At 42.2% G+C, this 13,387-nt stretch overlaps 1 protein-coding gene across 5 annotated transcripts in view; it reads left to right on the top strand.

Moving 5' to 3' along the window:
* TACC2 (transforming acidic coiled-coil containing protein 2) overlaps nucleotides 1-13,387 on the top strand; it is a 244,549-nt gene that overhangs the window by 118,312 nt on the left and 112,850 nt on the right. The gene's annotated exons all lie outside the window — the stretch shown is intronic.

Consider the following 13,387-nt stretch of genomic DNA (forward strand, 5'->3'; position numbering starts at 1 on the left):
TTTTTACTCTGAATTCAAACTATGAAGGATAGATTTGTTTGCAAAAGGAAAAAAGGTGACCAATTAATGCTCACTATCAAGATTATATTGCACGTATGAATGCATGCATATACAGTGTAAGTGCATAGACGCTACCCAGTAACAAGAAGCCATTTACCATTTGTAAACTAAATTTTACCATTTATTCACTGTGTACTGTGTATTTCCATTAGCCAAAACTCCTTTTTTTCCTATAAACCACTAATCTGACATACCAGGAAGTGGCCTTAACCCCCCAATGGATTTTATTTGAATTACCATTCTTTTATTCTTTGTTTTCTATTATACAGATTCTATTTAAATAATGTGTTTAGACATTTACTTGACATGGACACGCTTATGGGTAGGCAAGTTTCATGAAAAACTAGTATACAAAAGCTCATATCTAAAACCAACCACTTTCGTTTTATTATTTTTTAAATGTGCCCTCCTCCTCTTAATGCAAATCTTGCATCTTTCCACTCTTTTAAAACATTGTGTGTGCGTTTCAGAAAGGAATCTTTTCAGAATCAATGAGGAATGATAGAACAGTAGATCAGGTTTATTTTTAGCCCCTTTCATAAGGCCCTACAGCTACCCCATTTATTATAAAATTCCAGTGCACCCTGTAGATACCTTTCTTTGATACTGTATGATTGTGTTCATAAAATACAAGCGTAAGTGGATTTACACAGCCTTTGTTCTTGGTACAGATACACCAGAGAAATATTTTCCATTTAGTTTATTTAATGTAATGCTAACATTTCATTAATAAATCTCCCTTTTAATAGTACAGTATGTAGGAATGAAGTGAAGTTTTAATAGCTTTACAACCTTTTAAAATTAGGTTTTCATCCACATACACATTTGTCCATTTTTAACACTGACCCAAGTATCAGACAGTAAGAGATATCAGAGTAGAGCACTGTTTTATCTATTTTTTCATAGCCTTTATAAGTCACTGTATTGCAACAAGAGAACATATTAATCAAAGGCTAGTTTGTACTATGGACTGTTGCATCCTTTACTAATGTTTGTGCATAGAAAGGATATATGTTAAATTCTGTGTACTTAAAAGGGCCTTTATGGACTTTGAACAACATCCTTTAGGGCCTACTTTTAGCAACAGATGTAACCTTCAGATAATAAGCTATTAGAAAGCTATTGAGATACTTGAAAGGAGTGAATGAGGCTGGTAATCTTGAATTAAATCAATAATAAAGACTATTGGTTTAAGAAAATACAGTATGCCACAAAGAACCTGATTTACATGCTACGAAGTTAAGATATTAAAGCATGGAGATGTCTCTGTCTCCCTGGTTGTATGTGGTCCTTGTTCACATAATAACCATCTTGGTGCTTTATTCTGTGAATACCAACTGGGATATGAAGTTAAACTCTGCAGATTACTTAGACTGTACTTTTTGCTGCAATTTGGATTGTCCCCCCTTTCTGCAAGTGCATTTTGCTCCTCAAAAATTGCACCCACAGTACCGTACACCTGCAAACAGTGCTTATAGGTGAATATCTAACTGACCCAGGCAGAGGAAGTAGGTGATCATCCAGTCATAGCATTTGAGTGACCACTAAAGATAGATTGCTTAATCAGATTAGCCTCTTAGTAAAGGTGGTAAAGAACCGTATTTGCTGTGTGCCTTTCTTTACCCAATTATATCACAATAATTCAGGAGTCGTTACTGAAACTGATGGCATTTCACTAATGCCAAACGTGTGAGAGGAGAGCCAGGCTTTGGGATATTTTGTAGCAACCTCTAAAAATGATAGGTTTTTTAACAAGGATTCTGCTCTCCTTGGTACTAGCGTGGGCTTATCTGGAGTACTATACCAAGTTTTGCGCCTCATGCTTGGAGAAAGATGTAGAAAAAGGAAAGAGAGAGGAGCAACCAAAATGGTTAGACAACATGGCCTATGAAAGAAGGTTGAAATAACTGGTCTGTTTAGTCTAGAACGGAGAAGACTGGGAGGGGAGGAGGGGCAGGTACTCAATACATAAAAATTTGTTGTTTTAAAGATGACAGTGGTCAATTATTGTCTAGGCCTACTTAGGAAGTACCAGAAGTAATCAGTTTAAATTACAGCGGTAGAGATTGAAGTTGGATATGAGGGCATACTTTTTAACTGCTGTAGTGAAACAATAGAAAGGCTATCTTTAAGGCGATTGTAGAATCTACAGATTGGTGGTTTTTAGCAATAGGTTGGACAGAACTTCCATCGGGGATGGTTTAGGGTGTATTTGAGCCTTTTTCAGTGCAGGATTACATGTTCTCTTGAATTCCCTTCTAGCCCTACATTTCTGTGATCTTGTTATTCTTTTGTACAGGCTTCCACATACACCTAATAAATACTGTACATTCATAATCAACTGAAAGCATAACTAAAGATGGGTTGAAAATTTAGTGTGAAGTATATATGTCCTCCGTCTGTGTATATGTGTGCATGGCTTGCACGTATTTTGCATTATTAATTTGTACCTCTCTCTTCATTTGACTAAAACTTCAGAATCCAAACTAATTCAATCAAAAAAAATACAGCTTCAGGCTTCATTTTGATTAAAGTTTGTTGCTTCCGCCTTGGATTATTAGTAACTCAGTCACTGGCATTAGACAGTTGTTCTGTAGTACGGAAGGTCAAAATTCTGAATGAGATAAAAGGGAAAAGCCCAAGGGAATCCCATGACAATAGAAGGTAGCTACAATTCAAAGTTGTGTAATCCAGATCTTGTTATTGACATTTTAAGCTCTGTCACATGCTCTACAAGCTGTAATATGCACCCTGGTGGTCACCTGGATAGCAAAACCCTGTCCTTGTTTCAGTCAGAATAATAATAATAGTCTTGATTAAAATAAGAGTAAAAGATTATGTATAAATATCTGAATGCTGGGTATATGTGTGTACGCACTGTCTCTCATATGTGCACACACAATGTGTTGCACTTCAGTCCCATTTTTGTTTTGCTGAAGATCCTGTTGCTAACATATTATGGATACACTTGGGGGTTTTTTCTTTTTAATAACACCATCTTTCTAAATCTTTGTTTTATCTTTTCATAAATATTGGAAGAGAAGTCTTAGCAGATACTTATTTATTTCTCATCCCATCAACGCTTAGCTATGTTTGAAATTCAAAAGATGTTTCGTTTTTCTTTCGCACTGGCCACACCTTGCTTTTGAGATAAATCATAACCACCATCCTGGTAGTCAGTGGGGGCAGCCTCAGCCTCCATTCAGATCCTGTTCCTTGATGAGCCAAAGGGTTGAGGATGTGTTATTTCCTCTCAACAGGAGCTCTATATGCTGCCTCTAATATTTTCACCCTTAGCCAATCCAAGGGGAAACAACTAAGGCCTGAGCCAACTCCTACTGAAGTCAATGGTGAAATGCCCATTGACTTCATTGGGAATTAGATCAGACTCCAAGAAAGGAACTAAATGCTACATTGATATCATGCCAAAATGTTGGCACCCTGCAAGTTGTTTTTCAGTATTTCTTTCCATGGTCTGCAGCCTTTTTCTGTCTTTTGCCTAAAAAGCACACAAAGCTTGAACATGACTGGTTTATTGGGTGTTGTATTCTTCATGCATTCATGCATAGGTTTGATGTACAAACTCATAACTTTTATTTACCATTTAATTTTCCTGGTTTTTTTTTCTTTTTAATGAGGGAAAATCCTTTTGAATGTAGCTCATGCTTCTTAAAGGTTTCGAGTAAATAAATTATTCTAGTTAATGTATCGTTTGTAGGAAAATAGTTTTCATGGACTGAGTCAATCAAAAATGCTAACATATACTAGTGATACTGATATTTTTTTCTATTAAGAAATCAAAAGTGTGTCACTGATCCTGATTTGAGGGATGGTGTTCATAACTGTAGTAAGATCTGGGGTAGCCGTAATTGTAGTAAGATCTGGGGTAGCCTCAACTTAATTTCTGGTCTGTGCTTAATTGTTAAGCCTGCCCTGAAGGGGAATGAATTTAGTATAGTAGGGGCTTCTTCTAGTTCAGGTGTGGGCAATTATTTGGGCTGAAGGCACAGTTTTGGTGAGCTGTTGCAGGCTGGGTCAGCACCCTCCCCTCACCCCCCCACCAATGGTTTGCCAAAACTCCCCAAGTGGCTTTGCTGGGCACTGGGCCTGGCAGATGGGATGGAGCCATGGACCAGCGGGAAGTGATGTCTGGGAGTGGGATGCACAGGCAGGGCCAGGATCACAGGGTGGATCACAGGGCGGTGATAATGTGGTGTCAGGGTCTAGGACAAAGCTGCAATCTGCTGCCCGAATGTCCATGTGATGGGCACCAGTTCCACGGCCAGGAGTGTGCAGAGTGGATTGCATCTCTGCCTTGGGCTCCAGTCCCACATGTCAAAGCCCAGCAATCCTGGGGTCTCCATGGAGAGTGCTTGGGACCCGTGTGGGCAGAAAGTGCAGCTGGGCATAGAGGATCGGGCTGTTGGCAGGTAGGGAGCTGCCTCCAGGAGTGGGATGGGTGGATGGGGCTAGGGCTGGGATCATGGGGCAGTAACAGTGCAGGGCCAGGGCCCAGGGCAGAGGCACAATCTACTGCCTGTATGCCCCTGCCCTTCAAACCAGCACCCATTGCAGGGATGTACAGGCAGCAGATCGCAGCTCTGCCCTGGGCCCCACAATATCACTGCCCAGAGACTCCTTTCTCACCTGCCTGCCCCACTCCAAGATGTTGCTCCCCACCCACCTGACGCCCCATCCCATCTGTCTGGCCACAGGCTCCACCAGCGCAGGTCCCATCCCTGGTGGTGGGTGCAGGGTGGTTGGGCCGGGGTACCCAGGCAGTGGGGTTGGGTCTGGTGGCAGCAGCAGCCACAAGGAGCCACCACGGGGGCTGTCAGGAATTAGTCCAGCTGCTGCACTGCCCCAGCCCCACTGCGTGTGGAGGGGCAGCAGGGCTAGCTGTACACACCACAATTTAGCCTGCCCCCTGCACCTGGGACAGGCATGGCCAAAGGACCTGTCATAGGCCAGACAAAATCCATATTTTGCCCACCTCTGTCCTAGTTAGTGGCCTGTCTGAAATCACAGGAGAATTTCATGTAGTGATGGACAAAAGAGAAATGCCACATGCTTCCTTCCAGGAAGGTTTCCTTCTATTCCACCATCCTTGATTTCAAATATGAAGGCCTGATCCAGTGCCCAGTGAAGTCAGAGGAAACGTTTTTACTGACTTCAGAGGATATTGCATCATTCTATATATGTAGCTGCATCAAGGTCAGGGTTGTCGGGGTGGAACAAGAGTGGGAAGATGGTTGGCCAAAGCTTTTCCCGGGTATTCAGGCAAATGAATAAAATGTCCTTATTATCAAGGAGCACAATACACCTCTTCAGCAAACTTACATATTCTTATAACTGTATGCATCATGTGTTTCTTTTTCCCATGTAGACCATAATGGGTCCCTTGGAATGATAATGGTCTGTTATATAACTATTCATATTGGCAGTTCATATAGGTACAGTAGGGACATGTTGTTGAAAGAGGCATTTATTTATGGTAATTATAGCCACTACTTTCAGCTAAATTGCTCAGCCATTTAAAAGTTTTATTTTTTAAATTTATGTAAACCAATGTGCAGATGGGGTCATTGCTTTTTAGATTTACATCAGAGTCATTTTTTTGCAGTGCATCTTGAAAGAGGAAAGCCGGAGAGCTTTTTAAAAAATGTGTAGCTCTTGATAGCACATGGAAAAATCACTCTATCTGCTTAAAATTAAAAATGACATCATTCCCCTTGTTTTGACCCTGACATCACAGCAGAGTTTTGGTATTTATTAAACACTAGTGAATCAAGAATGACGGATGAATTTTGAATAACACAAAAAAATCAGACAGATTTTACTTTTTATATTTATTAAATAAATTAAATATGTGTGAATATATATTTACTGCCTCTGAGGAACCAGGGGGGAGGCCTTGTGCCCCCCCTGCTCCATCCCTGCTGTTACGGCAGCACTCCACCTCATTTCTGTCTCCTGTCCATAATGCTCTTGGAGCACCCTGATTGGTTGTTTCAGTAACCAATCAGCGTGCTCCAGGAGTGTTACAGACAGACAGACAGCTGGACTAAGCCCTTTATTATATTAGAATATTCCCGTATCCATTTATATTCAAAGCCATTTGAAGGTTTTAGCTTCATAACGTGCTTCTTTTTAAAATCAGTGGGGTGAGTTCTTCAGTAAGTGTTGCATAGAATTTAACAGAGGCCAGAATGAGTTTAATGTTTGTATTAGAATGATGCAAATCAATCTAATGCAAACTTTTACCAGTCCTAGAAAACAGGTGATTCATTTCTATTTTTATTTTGGAGACTCAGGGTGAATCCTTAGGGTCCTCTGACTACCTAAAGAAGCACTGAAGTGCACTTTTACCACAAAAAGTGGCGAGAAAAAATGGCACATTTCTACTCAACAAGGTCTGTGTTTACTTAGAAGTGCGTCCTCTGAGTTTAGGGGCAAAATAAGTATGTAGTCCCATTAGCCCTGCAGAACCGACACCGCAGAAACAATGAGCAGATTCTGTTTGTCTTGCATGTGATCCAAAGAACTGTGTAGCAAATTCTGTTTGGACAGGCCTGCACACAGCCTTTGAGGAGAGTACGCATAGATCACCAGGGACCTAACTTGGACTATGGAATCCTTATTAACGCGGATAACGTGCAAGATGGGAAGATCCCAGCCCAACTGTCCAACTCCTTACAGTTGGAAAAATCGGCAATCAGAAGCTCTAATCTGGACACTGGACATGTTAGATTTGGAGGCATTGTGAATATGGAGATTAAGGTCACCATTTGGCAGAGACTTTTCTGCAGCGCTGCATTTAGAGCGTTGCTTTTCCATATTGCAGTTCTGCGTTACAGCTTACCATCTATCTGGCCATTAGGACCCAACTGAATGTGAGTGGGAGTTCAGCGCCCCCTTAGCAAGAGCCCCAGAATCGAGGCAATTGGTTGTTTTGACATGAGATGTAAAAAAATAATAATAATCCTGGCTCTTTCCATTTCATATTCCCACGATGCACATTAAGGAGAATTCTAACATTCAAATTACGTTCACATTTGCAAGCTTCTTTGACTGTAGGAATCTCTTTCTTTTCTCCCTGCACGGCATGATACTATTTCTAGTGTTAAATATAGCCCAGGTATTAATTGAAATTCAGAAGAAATTGGGATCAAAGAAAACCTCTGCTTATGAGTTCATCTGCCCAGAAATCACATTTAGCTTGCCTGCTGCTTATTGGTCTGGTGTAACATCAGAGAGGTGCTGGGGAAGGGCGCTCTGTTTTGAGGGGCAATGGAAAGGGGTGAGGAATCCTGAGAATTACCATATTTACCATAGTGCAGGCCCCTCAGAAAGCTGTGGGAAGAAACAAAAATATATCCCGTATCTCTCTGTTCTTGGGAGTTTTGTTTAGGGTCCAAGCCAATGTGTTGCCAGCCAAAATCATCTACCACTGTTACATTGAGTGAGTACTTTTCATAGCAGGGCTTCCTCTCAGCTCCTGTTGAGAGAACTGGAGCAGTTTCTGGTCTGTAAACCTGCGAGTTGCATCCTGGCTCCATTTGGAGCAATGGCAGATTTCCCACTGACTTCAATACGGCTGTGATTTTGCCTGCAGTGTGCACCACTGCCTTTTTGCCAAGACGCAAAATTACTAAAGGAGCAGCCATTGTTTTTTTCGGCCAACATACCTAGGGGATATTGCTTCAGTAGTGATGCTGTGTCTTACCTTGGCTGCTTCTGTGCTTGCTCTCAGTTTTGTTGTTTTGCTGTTGCTTCCACGTTGGCCGTGAAGGACTGAAGTTTACAGACTATCTGTTCAAACGCTGCCCTGCTCTGCGTCCCGTGCATTCACTGACCTCAAAGGGGTCGTGCAGGGATACGTTGGAGGGAATTTGGCTTTCTGAGCATGCCATTGGGAGTCTCTCTTCCTTTTTTTTCTATTTTTGGGTGATCCCCCTTCCTGGAAGGCGCCACACAGCACTATAAACTTTTGGCCAGATTGGTAAGGAAATGTCTCATTTTGCATCACAGACTCTACTGCTCTTCATCCTTACCAGAGCCCGCGGGTTTCCTCAGAGAAGAGATCTCATTCTCTCATCTCTACAGCTTGCAGTTGCAGTAATGTATTTTCTGATGCTGCCTCCTGAACTCTGTGGTTGAGCTAAGATGTGGGCTATAGGAGGCCTGTCCCTGGCAGGATTTAAGAGGAAGTTTGAATAAACAAAGAAACAAAAACTTACGGCGGTGGCTCCAAATGCGTTCTTGACTCTTTTCTTCTGAGGTCTTTGAATGATACTGTAGAACAGTGACCTGGTATGCTTATCAAAGGTATACTTAACAGGCTTTTGTTTCCTGGATTAAAACTTGGTACTAAGCAGAAAAGGCAAGGTGTCCGTCACGAGTAGGAAGTACCTCTGCTGAAGCCCATTTGATGTCATGGCACTTTGAGCCAGAGAACCATGAATGAGATGCCCCTGAAACTTGGACTAAAACTTTAACTACCTTCCTGGTGAGTATTTTCCATTGATATTGGGACATCTTAAATAGGTCTTGGATTTCCTTCCACCTCTTAAGTACAGTTATATTATGTATACCACAGCAGTGTGGCTTTTTGAATTGTACTAAAGACGTTTTTGTGATGCTGCTGAGAAGAGTCTCTGTTGCTTAAATGTTCTTTTGTCTTTTGTTCCACTGAAAAAGAAACATGTGGGCTACGAAGTTACTTGAGGCTGGAAAATCGTACAGATTCATCAGTCTTGCCTCTGCGATATCAATGACATGTTCATTCAAAATAAAACCAGGGTAAAGAAAAGGAAAAAAAAAAGCTACGTGAGAGAGCATGGAGATCCATTTCATTTCATCATTCATTTATTCTTGCTTGTGCTGAAAAGCAAATGCTGTTAGAGGGGTTGCAGTGGTAAGCTGGTAACACACAGGAAAAATGATGTCATGTACAAAAGGAGGTTTTTAATATGTGGGCTGGGGTCTCTTGACCTAAAGCAAACTTGAAGTCTAGTCAATTCAAAGAAAAATGAGTTAAAAGCAGTTTTGGGTACTCCTGTGTTTACATGTCCTGGCCACTGTTATTGATTCTGCCATTATGGCTTCCTGTTTTCTCTATTTTCTCTTCCCCTCTGCTGTGTGAAAAACACGCACAACTGGGACCTGACCTTTCTGGGAGAAAGAATGCAAAGGGCTTGTACACAAAATGCTTTCAGACGCACAAAGTAAGCAAGCGGGGGGGAAAGAAAGAAACAGAATTTTTTCTCTTGTCTCATTTTGTTATAGAGAAGAGGCTGCTTGTGAAAATAATAGGGAAACAGAAGAAAAAAATTGTCCTTGTGTTTTTTTTAAGTTGACCGTGTCCCTTTAAATCTCTTCAGCTGCAGTATTAAATTAATGACCCTGTTTCCAAAATATAAGGAGTCCATGTGAAAGCCATCCTTTTCTCACAGCATGAGGTGGTTGTTCAAGAGGTTCAGATGTTTTCTTTTGTGTTCTGTTTTAAAAGACTCCTGTGTTTTCAAAATGCTTTGTATGATGGTTTTGATGTACAACTCCCAGTATTCTCCAGAGCTAAAATACCAAACAGTACTTTGAAAATGCAGTCAATAGCATCTGCGTTTCTATTATCACAAAAGGAGAAAATGTATAGTCTCGTATGTTAGTTTAGCTGCTAAATTGTCCCAAGATTACAGGCTGAAAATTACACGCTATCAGAAGAGCAGTGAAACCACTCAATTAGCAGAGTTACATTAGCAGTGCTATATAATTGGGCCATATTTGTTCAATCCCATTGCATTGACAGTGGCATAAGTGGTTAATATCTCAGTGGAATTATTCCTGATTTACGTTGGTACAGTGGAGGTCAGGATGAGGCTCACTCGATTTTTCAGTAAGGAGAATGGGATATGCATAAATCAGGAAGGTAGTACCCACTGCCTTACCCACTTGTGTGATGCAGAATTATCTTCCCCCGTTATGTCCTTGAGTTAAACCTTGTGCTTGTCATGAACTATCATTTATGGGCTGGGAAGCTTCAGCTTCAATATACTATTGATTATTTTTCTGGGAAGCCATGTTTTCCTGAGTCTTGTAGATATATTTATGCTGAAATAATCTTAACATGCTTCTCTGGAGACCAATGCTGGCCCTGCTTGCTGCACACATCAATGCCAATACTACTTCTTGTATAATTGCATTACGCTAAAATGGGTTTTTGGCTGAACAGGGTTTTATTTTCTGCAAGGAGCCTTTACAAAAAAAAAGAATAAAGAAAACTGCAATTTATTCATTTTTTTGTTTGTTTTCTAGTTCATGCCATAAAATAGTTGCATGATATATCTCAACAACTTATGTTTGGCAAAACAATCAGTTGGGGAGGGAAATCCATGTATTTTCTTTGAGTATTTTCCTCCTTAAAATCCAGGGATGAGAAAAATGCAGATTCAGTTTAAGCATCACAAGCACTGAGTGTTTGGACAGGAATATCTTTTGGACAAAAGAAGAAAAATTATTTAATTGTTTAGCCATGGTTTAACCTCCTAATACTTTTTATTTTCAATGGGATTTACTGCAACAGGAAGTTTCTGGAAGCAGGATAAAAATATAAAGATATCTGGAGAATTTAATATAATCAGAGGAGTCCATTCTAGTCTGACACATCATTTATGGAAATGTTTTAATCTGCCTCAGTTTGGGAAGCTGGAGATGTGGGAAGCAACGGATGTGGCTGGTTTTGGCAGAACTCTGTCCCATTTTAAAGTGGAGCCAAGAAGAGGTGACTTCCAGGGGATATTAAATGAACACCGTGCAGTGAGGACTCTAGGCAACCTGGCGATAATGAAATTGTTCCATGGCAAAATGAAACAACACTGTTCTTTGGTGATCAAGCTTTGTAAAAAAAAAAAAAAAAAAAAAAAAAAAAAAAAAGACACCCAGGCTTACCTTTTGTTGGGAAGCATGTCTGTAAGAGAGGCCATGCACTGATTTTCAAACGTGCTACTGCTTGGCATCACTAAGCAAACTGCATGATATAATTGCTTATTAAGGGCTCAATTCTGCAAGACTGAGCAGACTCGGCTCTTGTGTCTTCAGTGGACCAAGGGCATTCTGTGTTTCACAGGATCTGGTCCTCCAAATCCATAAGTGGACATAGGATTTTGAAGAGAGACGTATGATAAATGGGACTGGTGTCGCAGGGATGGCTGCAGCCACCTGGTCTCCCCCCTCCCCGTGGCAGCAGCTGCTGGGAACTTTTATATAGGTATGACTCCCTTACTCACCCCACCCCACTCTGGGCCCCTCTCCTCTCCATTTTTTCTCCCCTCCTCTCCCATTCTTCCCTCCCCCTCTTCAAGCTTGAGAGAGTCCAGAGGAGAGCCACGTGCATGATCAGAGGTCAGGAAAACAGACCTTATGACGACAGACTGAGAGCCATGGGGCTCTTTAGCCTGGAAAAGCGCAGGCTCAGGGGTGATCTGATGGCCACCTGTAAGTTTATCAGGGGTGACCACCAGGATCTGGGGGAACGTTTGTTCACCACAGGGCCCCAAGGGATGACGAGGTCAAACGGTCATAAACTACTGCGAGACCGTTTCAGGCTGGACATAAGGAAGAATTTCTTCACTGTCCAAGTCCCCACGGTCTGGAATTGCCTGCCACCGGAGGTGGTTCATGCATCTGTATTGAACTCCTTCAAGAGAAATTTGGATGCTTATCTTGCTGGGATCCTATGACCCCAGATGACTTTCTGCCCCTGTGGCAGGGGGCTGGACTCGATGATCTTCCAAGGTCCCTTCCAGCCCTAATGTCTTTGAAACCTATGAAACAGGGGTTGCCTCTGGGCATAGGAAGAGGTGACCAATCTGCCGCTGTTGCTGCCGCTGTCTCTGGCTGACCTGGGTTAAGGGGAAGCCCAAGAGCTGCTCCTGCCCCATTGTAGCTGGTGGCTGCATGGGGTGCCTGGCATCAGTAGGTAGGTCCTCCCTTCCAGCGCTTGCTCCTTGTCTGGCCCACAGCAGGTTCTGAAAGGAGGGGACCACCCATCGAAACTGCCGTCCCTGGTCCAGCCTGGCGACCTATGTAGCTACTTCCTGTAGCTAGAGCCCTTGGGCTAATGGAGGAAACCCAGGAGAGGGGACAGGGAGCTGGTACCTGCCTGCTGCCACTGCTGCTGAGCCTGGCAGCTCCCAGCGGGAGCAGGGCAGAAGTGGCCTGGGACTTCCTCTGGCCACAGTCAGCGATGGACAGCAGTGGTGGCAGACCAGTTCTCCCTTCCTCACCTGCTCCCTGCTTGGTCCCCCCAGGTATCCTTGGCAAGCCCAGGGCTCCAGCTATGCCTCAGACAAACAGGAGACCGAACTGTCTGTAAATGGGGGGAGCTGGAGCTGCTGGCACGTGATCTACACCATGGAAAGGGGTGAGGGGGTGACTGCACTGGAGCCCCTCCACTGGATCCTCCCTTGTCAGAATCCATTATAGAATAATTCACTGATAATTTTCCCTTTTGCTAACTAGCGAGCATTAAAGCCATAATTTTTTTTTTATAAAACCCGTACTGTACAACCTGATTATGGTCTTACACACATGCAAATCAGTCACTGCAATCCATATGAGACAGTGGAGTTATAGGAGTGTAAATGAACTTAGGATCAGGTCCCTAATTTTGCTTTCTGCTCAGCTATTTCCTCTTCCTGCTCTTTTGTTACCACTGTTGTCTAGACATTATGACTGACTTTGCAGTTTATTTCTTCACAGTATGGACTCATTGGTGGGCTTATTTATTTGTAAGGTAGATGGGCTTGTCTCTGAAAATCCCTACAATGGTATAACAGCTCATTAATAGTTAATAGTCAAAAAGTGTGTCCCTAAAGGAACTATCTTGTAAATGGATTCCAGTAACATGCAACTAGTATGCATCCCTTCCCATCGCTTGACCTAGGATAACTGTGAAGTCTGGTACTGAAAATGGTCCCCAAAGGAGAAGAGGGGGGATGGAAGAGGGAGCAGGGCAGAAGGCTTTATGTGGTACCTAATAAATTATTGTCCCCTCAGCTTCTACAAGCCAGACTAAAGTCAATGCATTCACTATGTATGATAAAGATTCTCTGTTGCCTGTATTGTTGCAGTATATCTGAGGGTCTCCGCCATTTTGATTAAATCAAAATAAAGTGGGGGAGGGGATACAGGCTTGCTCTAGCATTATGTGTCTGCATATATTCGTCAAACCTTTTTTTGATTTCTCCATCTTCAAATTCTCTACACTATTCATTACTGTAGCATCTAAGGATTTGTAATATGTCTTCAGCAATTAGATTACCTCAGT

Source organism: Gavialis gangeticus, unplaced genomic scaffold, assembly GCF_001723915.1.
Source record: "Gavialis gangeticus isolate Ggan-Ray unplaced genomic scaffold, GavGan_comp1, whole genome shotgun sequence".
Classification (NCBI taxonomy): Eukaryota; Metazoa; Chordata; order Crocodylia; family Gavialidae; genus Gavialis; species Gavialis gangeticus.